The 18166-nt window shown below is 33.2% G+C and overlaps 1 protein-coding gene across 1 annotated transcript in view; it reads left to right on the top strand.

The window, feature by feature from the left end:
* The window catches only part of CDH18 (cadherin 18), a 341721-nt gene that overhangs the window by 163907 nt on the left and 159648 nt on the right, over positions 1-18166 (top strand). The gene's annotated exons all lie outside the window — the stretch shown is intronic.

Below are 18166 nucleotides of genomic sequence, written 5' to 3'. Positions count from 1 at the left end.
GCACCAATTTGGTCATGATCATCACTTTGATGTTTGGGTTCCACCTAGGTAAAGCGAAAAAACCATCTTGACCATATTTCCGCATGCGATTCTCTACTTAAACATAATGAAAATGTTCCATTTTTAAACCAAATTGTGATGGGTGATGAAAAGTGGATACTGTACAATAAAGTGGAATGGAAGAGATCCTGGGGCAAACGAAATGTACCACCACCAAACATACCAAAGGCCCGGTCTTCACCCAGAGAAGGTGATGTTGTGTATATGGTGGGATTGGAAGGGAGTCCTCTATTATGAGCTTCTTCCAGAGAACCAAACGATGAATCCAACAAGTACTGCTCCCAATTAGACCAACTGAAAGCAGCACTCAGTGAAAAGTGTCCAGAATTAGTCAACAAAAAACTATAATCTTCCATCAGGTTAACGCAAAACTGTATGTTTCTTTGATGACCAGGCAAAAACTGTTACAGCTTGGCTGGGAAGTTCTGATTCATCTGCCATATTCACCAGACACTGCAACTTCAGATTTCCACTTATTTCGGTCTTTACAAAAATTTTCTTAATGGAAAAAATTTCAATTCCCTGGAAGACCGTAAAAGGCACCCGGAACAGTTCTTTGCTCAAAAAGATAAAAAGTTTTGGGAAAATGGAATTATGAAGTTGCCTGAAAAATGTCAGAAGGTAGTAGAACAAAAGGGTGAATACCTTGTTCAATAAAGTTCTTGGTGAAAATGAAAAATGTATCATTTATTTTCACTTAAAAACTGAAGGAACTTTTGTCCAACTCAATGTATGGCTCAATATGAAGTAATAAAGCTACATTCCATTTTAATTTTATTTGATTGTGATATAAATTACATAAAGTAGAATTCTTTTATTTTTTGATGAACACTTCTAGAAGTTTTGACAATACATGTAGTCATGTAACTGCTAACAATCAACATATAGAATAGTACCATCGTCCCTCAAAATTCCCACCTGTCCCTGGATAGTCACTGTTTAATTGCCAGCTCCTATAAGCCACTGAAATGTGATCCATTCCTATAGTTTTGTGGGGTTTTTCCCCCAGAATGTCGTATAACTGAAATTATACAGTATGTAGTATTATGTCTGTATTCTTTTGATTAACATAAGGCATTCGAGAATCATCCATAGTAGATGTATCAATAATTCTTTTTCTTTTTATCTCTGAGTTGTATTCCACCATAAGGATAAACAATAGTTATTTGATTGATTTACTATTTCAAGAATAATTGGGGTTTTGGCAGTTATTAATAAAACTACTATAATCATTCATGTACAAGTTTTTGCATGAATATAAGTTTTTATTTCCCTTGAGTAAGTACCTAGTAGTGGGATTGCTAAATTGTATAGTAGGTATTTGTTTAATTTTATAAGAAGCTACAACTGGTCTTCCAGAGAGGTTGCAATATTTTACCTCTCAATAATCAATTAAATTTCAGTTTGGAAGCAATTGGTATTACCATCTTTAAAAGTAATTTAATTTTAGCCATTCTAATAGAGAATGATATTCCATCATGGTTTTACTTATCATTTTCTTAATGATGTTGAGCATCTTTTTTTGAGCTTTTTCTACCACTGTATATCTTCTTTGGTGAAGTGCCTCTTCAGGTTTTGTGCCTATTTTTAAAAATTTCAGTTGTTTTTATATTATTATCAACTTTAATAAAATTCCTCTACTATATAATTTTAAAAAGATTTTCTTAGTCTGTGTCTTCTCTTTTCATTAACCTAGCTACGCTTTTCAAAGAGCAGACATTTGAAATTTTGATGTACATTTTACTGTTTTTTCTTGTATGAATTATAATTTTGGTGTTATATCTAAGACATTTTTTTCCAAACCAAAGGTAAAAGAGATTTTCTTCCATGTGTCCTATTAAAATTTTGTAGTTTAGCTATAGATCTATGACCTCATAATTTCCTTCTATTCCTAGTTTGCTAAGAGCTTTTGATTATTAATTGATATTGAATTTTATCAAATGCTATTTTTCTATCGAGAGGACCATATCAATTTGATCTGTTTAATCTATCAATAGATAGATGATTTTATCAGTGATGATTCACATTTGTTAATTTTCAAATGTTGTATTGGCCTTGCATTCCCAGTTAAAATTCCATTTGGTCATGATGTATTATTCTTTTTTATATAGTGTTCTATATAGCTTGCCAAAATTTTACTGAGAAATTTTATGTTTATGTTGATATAAAAAATTGTCTCTAGCTGTGTTTTCTGGTAATATTTTCATTTGATTTGATGTCACTAATTTTATTTAGTAAAATGAGTTGGAAAACATTCCTTACTTTATTTTCTGGTTGAATTAGTGTAGACTTACTATTATGTATTTCGTACAATTTTGATAGAATTTGTCAGAAAAATTATTTGGCCCTGGAGTTTCTTTGTTTAAATACTAACTACATATACAGTTTGCTTTAATAGAATTAGGACTTTTAATGTTATCTGTTTTATCTGGAATGATCACTGGTGGTTTGTGTCATTCAAGGAAACTTTTCATTATATTTAAATTTTTGAAATAAACTTGTTCATATATTCCCTTATAATCCTTTTAATTTCTGTAGAATCTGGAGTGATGTTTGTATTTTATTTATTGTATTGGTGATTTATATCTTCTCTCTTTTTCATGTCCAGTTTTACTAGAGATTTATTGATTTTATCAATCTTTAAAAAAAACTTTATTTTCTTGATTTTATCTGTTGTTTTCCTTTTTCTAATTTCATTGAATTTGCTTTGTGTTCTTTCTTTCTCCTTATTGTAGGTGTGATTTACTCTTATACTTCTTACCTCAAGACAGAACCTTAGATCACTAATTTGAAACTGTTCTTTCCTTTCTAATGTAATTATTTATTGCTATAACATTCTCTGTATGCACTGCTATAGTTGCATTACCCAAATTTTGAAATATTGCGTTTTGATTTTAATGCAGTTCAAAATATTTTCTAATTTCCCTGTGGCTACTTTTTGACCCCCAGCTTATTTAGAAATGTTCAATTCCCAAATGTTTTGAATATTTCACTGCTATTAATTTCTAATTTAATGTTGCTAGTGTGAGATCATACTCTGTATGATTCCAGTTCTTGTAAATGTATTAAGATTGGTTTTATGGCCATGTCATCTGCTCTACCTTGTTAAGTGTACCATGTGTCCTTGATAAGAATGTATATTTTCTCTTACTGAGTGGAGTGTTCTATAAAGTAGTTCGTTGCTTGTTAGAATTGTTTAGATCTTCTAAGTCCTCACTTATGTTCATCTGCAACCTTTAGTTTCTACCTTATAGTTAGCCTTTGCAACCTCAGCTCTCTGAAGTGACCCAAAAAAGGTATTATTTCTTTGATTAGCCAATTTATGTTGTTGTCATAGTTATTGTTTTGGTGACAGCAATGTTGTTCGTAACTTTCAATATCCTAAGTGGAAGACAGAAAACTCAATTAGAATTTTAGAGAAAAATGGAAAACAGTTATCAGTTCTGCTTTCTGTACTTTGACAGTTTTTTACATACTGCTTTAGGGGAATCCTTATTAATCCACTGTCAGTATTTTACTGTAATAGGTAAGAAATGCTCATAATGTGGCAAATATTTGTCTTATTTTATTTACATTTTAAAACAACTTATAAAAACTGAATGATAGATTAATAAATATGCTACTAGAATTCTTCTGAAAGTATGACATGAAATCACTTAGAAATTGAAAACTAGTGTTTAATCTCTATCCACATTGCTTTCAGGTGTACAACATAATAATTCAATATTTGTATATATTGCAAAACGATCACCACAATAAGTCTAGTTAATGTTTTGAATTCTATTATAGTGATTAAACAATATTTTAAATAAGACTATAAGAATAAGAGTAGTGGGAAGTTGGAACTGCCAATGTTGAGAAATTGAATTCCCCCATGTTTTAAAAAAAAATAATAACATTTTACCTTGTGATTTTGTTATGAGTCCCAAGTTCTTCTAACATGATATTGACATCATCAACAGCTTAAGGAGTAACAAATTGGATAAAGAGTAAGTGTCTATATGGTACTGGACTGTCATACTTTTCACCAATGTTTAAACTAGTTGGAATTGGTTCTGTAGATGCAGTTCATCTTATACTGATCAAGCTGCTAAATATTTTATATTTTTTCTCATTCACTATTTATTTAATATGAGATCCACACATAGTATTTAGTTATTTTCATAGTTATTTGTTTCAAAGAATTTTTGATCCAAAGCCATACCATAAAATAACCCAGAAAGAGCTTACTATAAGGTAATTTAACAACAAAGCACTGAGATAGCCCTATTTTTTTCCCCCAATTACTTCTGATTGTGTGGACAGTCACTCTTATTTAACTATAGAATTTGGAAAGACAATTTAATTTGACCTGAAAATATTAACTTGATTTTCTAAAAGATAGATGCTGAAGTATTTTAGAAGCTGATAACTATCAAATAAATGTTCTAGGCACAATAAATTTGCTTATATTTAGTACTGTTTATCAATAACAATTGTATAATTAAAAGTATTAATTATTACCACCATGGGTGCCTCCTATATTACAAACAGTTTCACAGACAGTTTGTGTATTCTATATAAGTAAATAATACTGAAGGCTTAGAAAGTAAATATTTTATTCTCCTTTTAGAATTTGGGAAACCGGATCCCATTAATGAACTTTTCCAGAAATACAGTTTTTAACCTGTTTTACTCAAAAGTCAGTGTTGCAGTAAGTTAGCTCCTTGACAAACCATGAGATATAATATAAAACTTTCCTATGTGTTGATATGACATGTACATGCTGTCATTGTTTCATGGGGAGAACATAATCTTTTAAGCTCCTAAGCCACATATAAAAATGATCATATCCAGATAAACAAATGCAAATGTAGATGTTAAATCTCAGTACAAGAAAACTGAATAAAGCAACGGCAAAGAAATAACTTTGATGCAGGAGAATAATCTTATATGAGTTTCTAAATATTTGCAATAGTAGCTTCAATTCTGAATGAAGGTAATAGTCTAGTAATCAGATTGACTAATTCTAGATACAAAGCATCTTCAGTTCCCTCCAGTGTCATTTATCCCTGGGTAGGGCTTTTATACCAGGGATAAGTGTTGTACATTGTAGGAGGCCTTTCTGCTCTGAATCTCAGCTGACAGGCACACCATCCCAAAGGGCAAACTGCAAACTTTCTGTTAAGAACCAGAAAAGACCAACTTCTGCAGGGGAAATTGCTATTCCTCACCTAGTCCAAAAAACATGAGCTTCCCAGAATAAGAATAGTTAACAATTTTCAGTTCGTTTCAAAGCACAGTTCTCTTGAAAATAGAGATGTTTTATTGAAATGAATGATACTTTGTTTTTCAGTTGGAAAATGCATCTAAAGCTGATTCAGCAAAACTAAACCTATCTTTTAGATCAGTTATTTTAAACTTCACAATATTTAAAACAAATGGAAACATTTACATTTCTTTAGAGACCATGGATTACAAAAGGTCTAAATATATTTATTGAAACAAATTGATAAACAGTTCTATTATAAATTTCAAACTGTATATAAAATAATGTCTTAAAAATAGTGTTATTTCTAAGAGTATATGAATACCTTATAAGGCTTTTATATAAAGGCATTGATGATACGAAGTCTTGAATGTGGGCTTTATTTTTCAAAGTTTTATTTAAGAGTTAATATTATTGAAAATTGGTATCTTTTTGCTTTCTTTACATATAATACAGGATAATTTATTTTAAAATTTACAATTTTAAATAATTGTTTCTAATTACAAGTTATCATCTTCCTTGTTTGATACATTACCTCCCAAGTAAAAAACTCATAGATATGCACATAGATTTGATCTCTAGTTAGGTAGGAAACTGAATATTGATGACAAGAGAGTACAGGTTCAACTAACTAAATTCTGATCTAACATTTATACATTTCACAAAAAAGATTACTGCTGTCATATCCTTGCCTTTTAACATGTTATGTATTCTTCAGGACCTAAGATCAATGCTAATTTCTCCAAACCTCAAAATATATTTAATTATCTTGCCTGTTCAGCCCCATACCATGTTGTTTGTTTTTCTATTATACAAACATCTATTATACAAATAATAGATGTTAGTATATTTCTATTATACAAACAAGTAGGGTAATCACCTTAAGCCCTACTTGCTATGAGGTGGTTGTATGATTTAATAGTCACACACAGGCTAAATTGTCATCTATCATTTTTTAAGCTTTATTGAGGTAATGAGCATATAACGTTGTGTAAAATTTGAGGTATACAATGTGATGATTTGATACACACGCACATATATATGTATATGTACATATATACGTACATATATATATATATACGTTTGTGTATATATATATATATATATATATACTGATAAATGATTGCCACAGTAGGGTTAGTTAATACCTTTATCATCTCATGTAATTACCATTTTGTTTTGAGATCATTCAAGGTCTACTCTCTTAGCAAGAGTTAAGTATATAATACTGTATTGTTAACTCTAGTCACCATGCTGTACATTAGATCCCCAGATGTATTCATCTTATTAGCTGGAAGTTTGTACTCTTTTGACTGACATCTACCCATGCTCTACCTCCATTTTCTGGCAACAGCCCTTCTACTTTCTGCTTCTATGAGTTTGGCTTTTTTAGACTTTTACATGAACATGATACCATAGAGTATTTGCCTTCTCTAACTAACTTGTTTCACTTAGCATAATATAATGTCCCCAAGCTTCAGCCATATTGTCACAAATGTCAGGATTTCTTTCTTTCTCATGGCTGAATATACTCCATTATGTGTATGCATGTATACACACCACATCTTCTTTAACCATTCATCCGTAGGTAGATACTTACGTTTTTTTCCATATCTTGGCTATTGTGAATAACATTGTCCTGAAAAGATCTTCATTTCATTTCATTTGGATATATATGCAGAAGCGAAATTGCTGAATCATATGATAGTTCCATTTTTAATTTTTTGAGTAACCTCCATACTGTTCCATAGGGGCTGTATATTCCCATTAACTGTTCATAAGATTTCCCTTTTCTCCACACCCTCACCAGTACTTGTTATCTCTTGTCCTTTTGGTGATAGCCATTCTAACAGATGTGAGGTGATGTATCATTGTAGTTTTAATTAACATTTTTTGATGATTACTGATGTTGAGCATCTTTTCATGTATCTGATGACCATTTGTATCTCTTCTTTAGAAAAATGCTATTCAGTTCCTATTGCCATTTTTGCTTAGAATTGTTTGTGAGTTTGTTTTTTTTTTGTTTGTTTGTTTGCTTTTGAGTTGTATAAATTCCTTAATATTTTAAATATTAACCCCATATCAGATATTTCATTTGCAAATATTTTCTCCCATTCTGTAGGCTTTTTCATTTTGTTGACTGTTTCTTTTGTTTTGCAGAAGCTTTTTTAATTGATGTAATCCCTCTTATTAATTTTTGCTTTTGTTGCTTATGCTGTTGGTATCTTAACTAGAATATCATTGCCAAGGTCAAAGTCAAGAAGCTTTTCCCCTATGGTTTCTTCTAGGAGTCTTAAAGTTTCAGGTCTTATGCTTAAGTCTTTAATCTACTTCAAGTTAATTTTTGTGAGTGGTGTAAAATAAGAGTACTATTTCTTTATTTTGCATAAAATTATACAGTTTCCTCAGTACCATTTATTATTGAAGAGACTATCCTTTTTCCCATTGAGTATTCTTGGCTCTGTTGTCCAATATTAGTTTACCTTTTATGCAAGGGTTTATTTTGGGGAACTTGATTCTGTTCCATTGGGCTATACATCTATTTTTATGCCAGAACCATACTGCTTTTATTACTATGGCTTTCCAATACAGTTTTATGAAGAAGTGTGACAACTTCATCTTTGTTCAGGATTGCTTTGGCTAGTTGAGGTCTTTTGTAGCTCCGTACTATTTCTGTGAAAAATGACATTGAAAATTTGATAGGGATTGCATTGAATCTATAAATCTCTTTAGGTAATACAGATATTTTAACAGTATTAATTCTGTCAGTCCATGAACACCAAATAACTTTCCATCTGTTTGTTTCTTCTTCAATTTCTTTCATCAATGTTTTACAGTTTTCAGTTTACAGATTTTTACCTCCTTGGTTAAATTTATTTCTAAGTGTTTTATTGTTTTTGATGATATTGTAAATGTGAGTACTTTATTTCTTTTTCAGATATTTTGTTGTTAGTATACAAAAATGCAACTGATTTCCATATGCTGATTTTGTATCCTGCAAATTTACTGAATTTGTTGATTAGTTCTAATAGTCTTTTAGTTAAGTCTTTAGAATTTTCCATATATAAGATCATATCATCTGCAAACAAACACAGTTTTACTTCATTCTTACCAAATTAGTTGCATTTTATTTCTTTTTCTTGCCTTTTGCTCTGAATATGACTTTTAGTGCTATATGTAATAAAAGTGGTAAGAAAGGGTATTTTCGTCTTGTTCCTGATCTTAGAGGAAAAGTGTTCAACCTTTCATCGAGTATGATGTTAGCTATGGGCTTGTCACATGTGCTGTTTATTGTGTTGAGGTGAATTCCTTCTATACCCAATTTGTTGAGAATTTCGTCATGAAAGGATGCTGTATTTTGATTTTAATCTTTGAAAATTTGCTAGGTTTTGTTTTGTGACCTATCATGATTTATCCTGGAGGATATTCCATATGTCTTGAGAAGAATGTGCATTCTTCTGCTGTTGGATAAAATGTTCTGTATATGCCTGTTAGGTTCATTTGGTCTAAAATATAGTTCAAATCCAATATTTCCTTATTGATCGTTTTGTCTGGATGATCTATCCATTATTGAAAGTGAGGTATTGATGTCCCCTACTAATATTGTATTGTTGTATATTTCTCCCTAAAATTTGTTAGTATTTGCTCACTATATTTAGGACTAAGATGTTGGGTTCATATTTATTTATTATTTCCAATTGATGAATTGGCTCCTTTATCATTGTATAATGGCCTTCTTTGTCTCTTGTGATCATTTTTGGCTTAAAATCTATTTTTTATGATATAAGCATAGCTACCCCTGCTTTCCTTTGGTTTCCACTTGCATGGAATATCTTTTTCCATCCCTTCACTTTGAGCCTATGTGTGTCCTTAAAGCTGAAGTGAGTCTCCTATAGGCAGCATATAGTTGCTTCTTTGTTTTTCTGTCTAGCCACTATGCCTTTTGATTGAAGAATTTAATTCATTTATATTAAAAGTAATTTTTGATAGGTAAGAACTTACTAATGCCATCTTCTTGTTTTTGGCTTTTTTGTAGTTCCCTTGTTTTTCCCTCTCTTCCTGCCTTCCTTTGTGAATGGATGACTTTCTTTGGTGGTATACTTTGATTCCCTTCTCTTTATCTTTTGTGTGTCTACTGTAGGATTTTGCTTTGTGATTACCATGAGGTTACATAAAATATCTATTGATATAATGCTAATAACAATTTAACTATAGTCACATGCAAAATTACTATCCTTTTTGTGTTTTTGATGTCAAAATTTACCTCTTTTTATATGTGCATTCATTAACAAATTATTGTAACTGTAGTTATTTTCAATACTTTAGTCCTTTAACCTTTATACTAAAGTGTTTAGCACACTACCATATTATAGTATTAGAGTATTCTGAATTTGACTGTACACTTACCTTTACCAGTATATTGTATATTTTCACATGTTTTCATGTTACTAATTAGTGTCCTTTTATTTCAGCTTGAAGAACTCCTTTCATCATTTCTTGTAAGGCAGTTCTGGTGGTGATGAACTCCCTCAGCTTTTTCTTTTCTAAGAAAGTCTTTATCTCCCCTTTATTTTTGAAGGACAGCTTTGCCACTTAGAGTATTCTTGTTTGGCAGTTTTTTATTTCTTTCTTTCAACATTTTGGATATATCATCCTATTCTCTCATGGACTGTAAGAATCACCTGAGAAATCTGTTGATAGCCTTATGTTTTTTTTTTTTTTTTAATTACAAGCTTTTTATTTTTTCTTAAGATTCTCTCTTTGTTTGTGATTTTTGACAGCTTTATTATAATGTGTCTTTAAGAAAATCTCTTTAACTTACATTTTTTGGTGACCTGTGACCTTCATGAACTTGCATTTGCAAATCGCTCCATATATTTGAGAAGTTCTTGGCCATTATTTCTTTAAATAAGTTTTCTGCCCCCTTCTCCCTCTCTTCTCCTAAGACTCCAATACTTCGATGATTATTTCTTTTGAGGTTATTCAATACATCACATATGCTTTTATTCTTCCATTCTTTTTGCTTTGTTCTCCTCTTACTGGATAATTTCAAAGTTATTGTCTTCTAATTCACAGATTTTAAAATTCTTTTTGATCCATTCTGATGTTGATTTTCGCTGTTGCATTTTTCATTTATTGTATTTTTTTAGCTCCAGAATTTTCTTTTTTATGATTTCTCTCTTTTTGTTAAACTTTGTATTTTGTTTATGTATTATATTCCTGATTTCACTGAATTGTCTCTCTGTATTTTCTTGTAGCTAATTTAACTTCTTTAAAACAGCTATTTTTAATTATTTATTGGGTAAAATGCAGACGTTCATGTCTTTGGGGAAGATAATTGTGATCCCTTAGTGGAGTCCAGTTTCCTTGATTTTTGCATATTTCTTGGAGTCTTGAGATCCTGTTTTTGTATTTTTGGTAGTGATCTCCCTCTCCAGTTTTTACTAACTGACTTTGGGAGAGAAATATCTTCTGTCAACCCTGGTAGGGATTCTGAGGCTTTCTCAGACCTTCTGTAGAGATGCCCGCTTCATGCTTCTTGCTCCCTCTTGTGGCAAAATTATTATATTTGTATGCCTTCTTTTGATCATACAACACATCAGGCCAAGTGCTGACAGCCTCTTTTCACTTTCTCCAGAGTGCCCTAAAGCTCAACTCTGCGGTTTCTTCCTGGCCCGCATAGCCAGGCTGGCTTTCGGCAGGTGGTCACCAGCCATCTGCCAAAGCTCACTCTGGACAGTTTCATGAGTGTGTGTAGAGAGCCAGCCACAGGGTGGGAGTGAGGCATGTATAGTAATGGGGGTGCCTCTGTGCCACTTGTGGGGAATCAGCAGGCCAGGCCTCCCCAGTGGCTCATGAGCTGGTGTCTTGATGGAGTCTGTGATACCTTAAAAGGATCCATGTCCCTTGAATGCTCTTTGACAGTCCTCTTTGTTGCTCTCTGGCTTCTTCCCACCCCCCATTCATACAGCTCACTTCTCAGTACTCTGGGTGGGACGAGAGATAGTTGGGCCTCTTTGGCAAAGTCCCACACAGCTGGGGCAGCCAGACATTCACTCACATGCTCTCACTTTCCCCCAAGTGTAAATCATGGGTCAAAAAGGTCTCACTTGGCACTAAGCTGTGCCACCTCAGGAGGGGATGACTCAGGTAAAGTAAAACGTCTCCTCTTACCCTCTACAGTGTATTCAGTCTCAGGTGTTTTTGTTCCAGTGATGTACTGGAACTTCTATGCTGGAAACCTGGACTTCTGCATAGAAGCCATGGGTGATTATCTAAGATCCTTTTCTCCAGGGGCTCTTAGCATTTGAGAGGGCCTGGAGCCAGTTCATTCACTACTGCAGGATATATAGCTGTGACTGAGGTCTCTGTGACTATTACCCCTATGCATGGGTAGGCAAGACTCTTCCCAGGTCCCTTGGCATATGGTGCGTAATCCCATAGCTCCCACTAAGGCATTTTTGTCCAAGGATGGATGCCAAATCTTTGTTGTTGAGGAGGGATACTAACTATGAGGGATGCCTTATTCATCTGTATTGCTGATGCCATCCCAGCATCTATCTTTAATTGAGACATTAGTGTTCTACTTGGAACTTGAACTAGCACTATGTACTCTATAATACTGTACAGAAGTTAATCCCATTTGTTATTCTCTGTACAAATGTCAAAAGAGTGGTCAGCTTGCATGTACATATTTGGCAGCAGAAATTTAGTGTTTTCTATATTTCATCAGTTTCTGTTTTTGTTTGATTGCTTGTTCCTTCTCTTCCTTGTTAACATTTGGTCACTCCAATGTGCAGTTTATATATTTGCACATCTTTAGCAAGTTCTAATTCAGTTGAAATAATTCTCTTAAATTTGTCTACATATCTGTGCTGCCCAAAACGAGGAAGGAAATGTGTTCCTATATCCACCCTTTCCTTATAGGCAGCCTCAATAGAACTTGTTTAAATGGCAGCATAATCTACCTGTAGTTGTTATCTTGTTTGCAAATCGTCTTAGCTCAGTTTTAACATCTCTTTTTCTGTTTAAAAATTACATTTCAAGAAAAAGTTTATTAAAAGATTTTAAATGCTATTTCTGAATTTGTTCAATTCAATTAAAGAAAAAGACAAAAATATGATTATCACTAGATTATGGGAGATATAGTAAATTAAAATTGAAGATGATATCCTGGCAATAATTTCAGTAAAACATTAGAAAGAGTTGCCTTATTTTTTAAAACATGCTCAGAGATAAGTTATTCAAAAATAAATTTCCTGCCTACCTGCATGAAAGTAACTTTAAGGGAAATTGTATTCCTGTTGGTTATGCCTGAATATATTTCACAGCCAGAATTTCAATTACTAAGGACCTTACATTAGTAAGCCAGGAGTAATCTGTCAGTAAAAAAAAAAGTAAGTGAGTATACTAGAAGTATCTATTCTCTTGTGCTTCTTCTGTGTATGGGAAAAATCAATTTGCTTTCATCATAATCCCAAATAGAAGGAGCAATTGACTTTGGGGAAATCCTGTAAAATGTATTGCTGACAACATGTTAGAGAGTACTTTCTAAGGATGACAGAATACATGAATTGATTTTGCTTCCAGTGACACCGGGATAACTGATTCTCTCAATCACATAGTGTAGCTCTGGGGTTTGTTGTCACTTTTCCCTGCAGTTTAAAAGGTTTATATCAAATATGTAGGAGGACAATCTGAAAGGAGATATCTAATGTGGTACTTAATTAATATGATATATCCAACTGCCATTGCCTGAATATAGATACTATACAGTTAGTTACTAAATATATAGGAAAGGAAATATTGACTTAAATATAACAACAGGGTTTAAACATTAGCAAATATATTAAGGGATTAAATAATGTACTACAAAAATATTAATTGAAATTCAATTTAAGAAAGATATAATTTAGAGAGAAACTCTCTTATATAGAAGTATATTCCCTTATGCATCAACTTTAATATTTATAGTATACAAATGCATATAGTTATCAAATACAGTGGTTGATTTTGGAAGACTTCATGGAATTCTTGAGTAAATAATATTTATATCTTGCCACATTCACAGGGTATTTGTGAGTGTGTGTGAGGTATAAGACAATATGGTGTACATAGACATATGCATACATGTATTTATATGTATTTTATTAGTATACATTGAAACCTACACACATATACATTCACAGACATTTATCCATGCACATATACAAGTACAGACATGCATCAGAGATATTGCGGGTTCAGTTTCAGACAACTGCAATGAAACAAATCTCACAATAAATTGAGTCACAATTTTTTTTGGTTTCCCAGTGCATATAAAAGTTATGTTTACAGTATACTGTAGTCTACAGAGTATGAAATAGCATTATGTCTAAAAAAAGTACATACCTTAATTTTAAAATACTTTAAAATTACTAACCATCATCTGAGCCTTCGGTGAGTCATAGTAGTAACATTAAAGATCGCAAATCAGCATAGCAAGTATAATAGTAATAAAAAAGTTTAAAATATTGTGAGAGTTACCAAATGTGACACAGGGATATGAAGAGAGCAAATGCTTTTGGAAAAATGGCACCAATAAACTTGCTCTACCCAGGGTTGCCACAAAACTTTATATCTGACAAGCCCGATAAAGCAAAACATGCTAAGATGAAGTATGGCTGTAATCAATTTCATATATACACATGTAATTTGCATATTATAAAATATTTTCAAATACATAGGATGTAAGCAGATTTTCTTAAGCTATGCAATAGAAGAGAAAAGAACAGAATATTATAGATGTTTTGTAACTTCTTTTCCTCCTCCTACTTATGCCTCCCCCCATCTCCAAAAAGAGCCTCATGGGAGTCAAAACCAGGATTAAAATACAAACATTCTATTTTTAAAGGCCTATGTGACAGATTGCAAGTTAGCCCATCCTATTCTCTCAACAGTTCCACAGAGGGCTCTAAAGAAAGGCTGAGGGAAAAACAATAGGGTTATTTCATCTCCCTCTGAGGAGAAGTAGGAGGTGTCTATCATTACTTCCAAAAGGAAGGACTCAAGTGTCCTTTGGGGAATATTAAACAGTCACACGCCTGCCTGCTTTAAGAGAGGTAGTGGTCAAAAACATGGAAGATACGACCTTAACAGAGGAAACTGGCAGTAGACTGCCCATCAACCACTTCCACCAACCCCTTCTTGGGCAAAGGCACGGAATCCTTCCCTTCATCTTAAGCCAAGTAAAGGAGGTTTGAAGGTAAGCACAGCAAGAGTGTGTATGTTCGCTGGGGCTTGAGGACCCGAGGGGCCAGCAGAAGAGGCTACACATCATAGGCTTAGGTGGCAGAGAGAGAAAGCCAAACCTTTACTTCTAGCAAGATGAATGTGCTCCACACACAGCAAAATAAGACAAGCTTGGGGATTCTGCTCAAGAGCACTGCCTGAAAGTTTAAAATAACCCTCAGTGACAGAGTGTTAGCCTCCTTTGACACAAAGGAGGAGAAGTGGTAAGTAAGGTGCTGGAGAAGTTTTGGACATTGTCTACATGAAGATGATTGCTATTGCAGGTCCCCAAAAATGGTCCCTGAGAAAGATCCAGCAAGGGTGCCTCAGTGATGGAGAGGACACCAACCCAAGATCACAGCTAACTCTGTCATGTATGATTGTGTTGCCTTTAGCAAATCCATCCATTCCTTTGGGTCAGATTCTGGAAGGGTTTAAAATTGCAGCTGAGTTGGGAGTAGAGAAAAAATGATATCTAAAGAAGAAACCAACTAGCTCATGTCCCACTGGAGGCTTACAGGTCTTAAGCAGACCCAAGCTTGGGATCTGCTGTTATGGACCAGATTTTTGTTGTGACAGGATTTAATGAATATCCTATCTGGAATTTTTATGCCAAAGCAAGGAGCTATTTATGTTGTATATTATGTGGACTGCCTGAAAAGCTAGAGGGCTTGTCTGAGGTTTTATCCAGGAGCATAAAAAAGGATTAGACCCCAAAGCAGATGTAAAGGCGGGGGTAAAAGTAGTTGGGTTTCTCATTAAAAGCCAAATCTAGGTCATTAAAAAATCCAGTGTTCAAAGGTGTGAAGCCATTTCGATGTCTAGTAACTCTCCTTGTAAAGAAACGCATCCTTTTACCCTAAACTTAAATAAAACATGTATTTCCTATCTTAATTATAGATGTATTAAAATTTGTCCCCTCTTTGCCACTACTGATACCCCCATAGCTCATATACCATCATGCCTCCATGGTCCCTCTGAATGGTTTTGCTACCTGTGGTCTTAGAATTCTTAATGTATACTCAACACTTTCTCCAGCTTGTATTTCAAAAAATCAGAATCCAGTCATTTCAATTTTTGCTGTATAAACTCCAATCTTCACCTCCCCAACACCTTCAGAATAAAAGCCATACTTTTTTTTTTATCAATACATATCAGACCCTTTTGTGTTCAGTCTCTTATTTTGCCTTTCAAGGATCATGTTTTCTATCACTACATAAACTCCCTTTGCTCAAATATTTCCTCAAAAATATGATGCCTGCACATCTCTCTGTAAAATGTCAGTATCACTGCCTCACTGCTTCCACCATTTTTGTAACCTGACTAATGTCTACTTTTCCATCAAAATTAGTCCCAGAGACACTTGTAACTGGTGATTTCCTTAAAAGCCCTTCCTAACTTTTTTCAGCTACCACTCTGAGCTAAACCTCTCTACCCTGTTATGTTAACCTCCCACAAATTTCTGTCATAGCACTAGGTCTGTCACAAGGAGGTAATAAATAGATACTGCTAATAACATAAAAATTGTCAGTAAAATAAAACTTCTAAAGAAAATCATATTCTAATCATTTATTTCCACCAACATGTGACTATGATAAAAATGGTACAGGTTAAATGAAATTTAAATAATAAAATTAATGATGAATCATACCTACCAAATAAAAGGTTGGTATCTTGTATGTATGAAAAAGTATATAAAAAGTTAATATGAATAGCATTGATAGCTACTATTTATTAAGTGCTAACTTAATCCCAAATAAGTTTTATAACCTTACAAAGAACATTATATAAGTTAATTAAACTTCAAAAATTTGTAGCTTGCTCTTATTTTTCCATTCTTTATATGAGGAAACTGCTGTTCTGAGAGATTAGGTAAATTCACAGAGCTATAAAAGATCAAGACAGAGAGTGAACCCTATTCCTGCCTGATTCTGAAGTTCTTTCAGTTAACTTCTAGTTTTCATAAAAGAATTCTTATGACCCATAATTCTTGTTTTTATTATATCTGCTTATCATAGATATGTATCCCTTTAAATAAAAACAGAAAAGCAGGTTGATACTTTTAGCTTGGTTCCTAAGTGTGTTCAAGGGATAAGGGAAGAAAGGAAGAGTTTTGTCTTATGTTTTTTTTTTTTTTTTTTTGCGGTACGCGGGCCTCTCACTGCTGTGGCCTCTTCCGTTGCGGATCACAGGCTCCAGACGCGCAGGCTCAACGGCCATGGCTCAGAGTCCCAGCCGCTCCGCGGCATGTGGGATCTTCCCGGACCGGGGCACGAACCTGTGTCCCCTGCATCCGCACTCTCAACCACTGTGCCACCAAGGAAGCCCTGTCTTATGGTTTTGATGAGACTCACATAGAAGTTCCACTCTGGACAATCTTTTAGATTAAATCCTCTCTCCGGTTAAAGGTTTCTTTTCTCCTTTAACATCTTTTTTTTGACAGAACTTGAATTCTTGTGTTGCTGCTTCTGATGGGATGTGCGGACCTCTAAATTGCTATGATGCTGATGCTGAGAGGCAGGTCTTTCTACTTTATGTCTCCATATTTTAAATGCATTTTTAGAATTACATATACAACTAGCTATGAAAAAATGTCTTTGACAAGAAATTCTGTTGAAATACTTTTTTTAAAATCCAGATATACATTCGGGCAACTTTATTCCTATAATTTTGTCTGGAAAATATTTCCTTCGTGTGTTCATTGTTCTCATATTGACTTAGGAAGCATATACTATAGGGATAAAATAAACGGGGATTACATATTTGTCAGTTAGTGTTAATTTTTACTTAATCTTAATTGGAAGACTTTTTTGTTTTACAATTACAAACATTGTGATTGTAAAATTGTAAAAAGTCCTAAGCAAGGACTTTTCTATATGGATACCCACAGATTTCTAAGAAGCTGATTTAATATTAGAATTTATTATGAGTTTTTAATGTGTAGTTCAGAACAAGTGGTTTATAGATTTCCATGGCATGTGCTGTTTCTTCTTGCCTTGATTGAAAACTCTTGAAAAAGTCTGTAGATTAAGGAAATGTTCCAGGGTAGGGATAAGAAGTAATTCACTGGGAATTCCTTATTTAGCTTCTGCCATAAAACTATCCTTGCTGTAAGAGCAAGCAAAATATGCAAACACATCAAAAATATATACTAGGGTCACAAAATAAGGTGAATCTTTTCATTACATAGAAATAAATATATATTTTTCCTAATTTAAATTAAAAATATCCCTCCATGTATAAAACTTAATTCATCATGAAGAATATGAGAGAAGAAGATTTGGAGTCATAAAACTAAAAGCATTATAATATTAGTTGAAATCTAAGGTTTTTCTTTAATTCATTATTAAAATTACTGGGAAAAATTGACACCTGATTATAAATAATTCATAATCAAAACAGAGATTTCATGTACAAAATGATGTGAGCATCAGTTGACTAGCTAAGGGGTGAAATACAAAAGAGGAACATTTAATTAGGCAGCGAGTAGTATTTGGTTCAAAAGTTGAGTCTGAAAACAAACAATGTAAAATTGGAAATTGATTAGTAATATTTAGTTACTTACAAGCCCTTCCAGAATGTCTAATC

This window comes from Lagenorhynchus albirostris, chromosome 3, assembly GCF_949774975.1.
Source record: "Lagenorhynchus albirostris chromosome 3, mLagAlb1.1, whole genome shotgun sequence".
NCBI classification, from domain to species: Eukaryota; Metazoa; Chordata; class Mammalia; order Artiodactyla; family Delphinidae; genus Lagenorhynchus; species Lagenorhynchus albirostris.
Note: the sequence above shows the minus strand (reverse complement) of the source record. Positions and strands in the feature narration are given on the sequence as shown.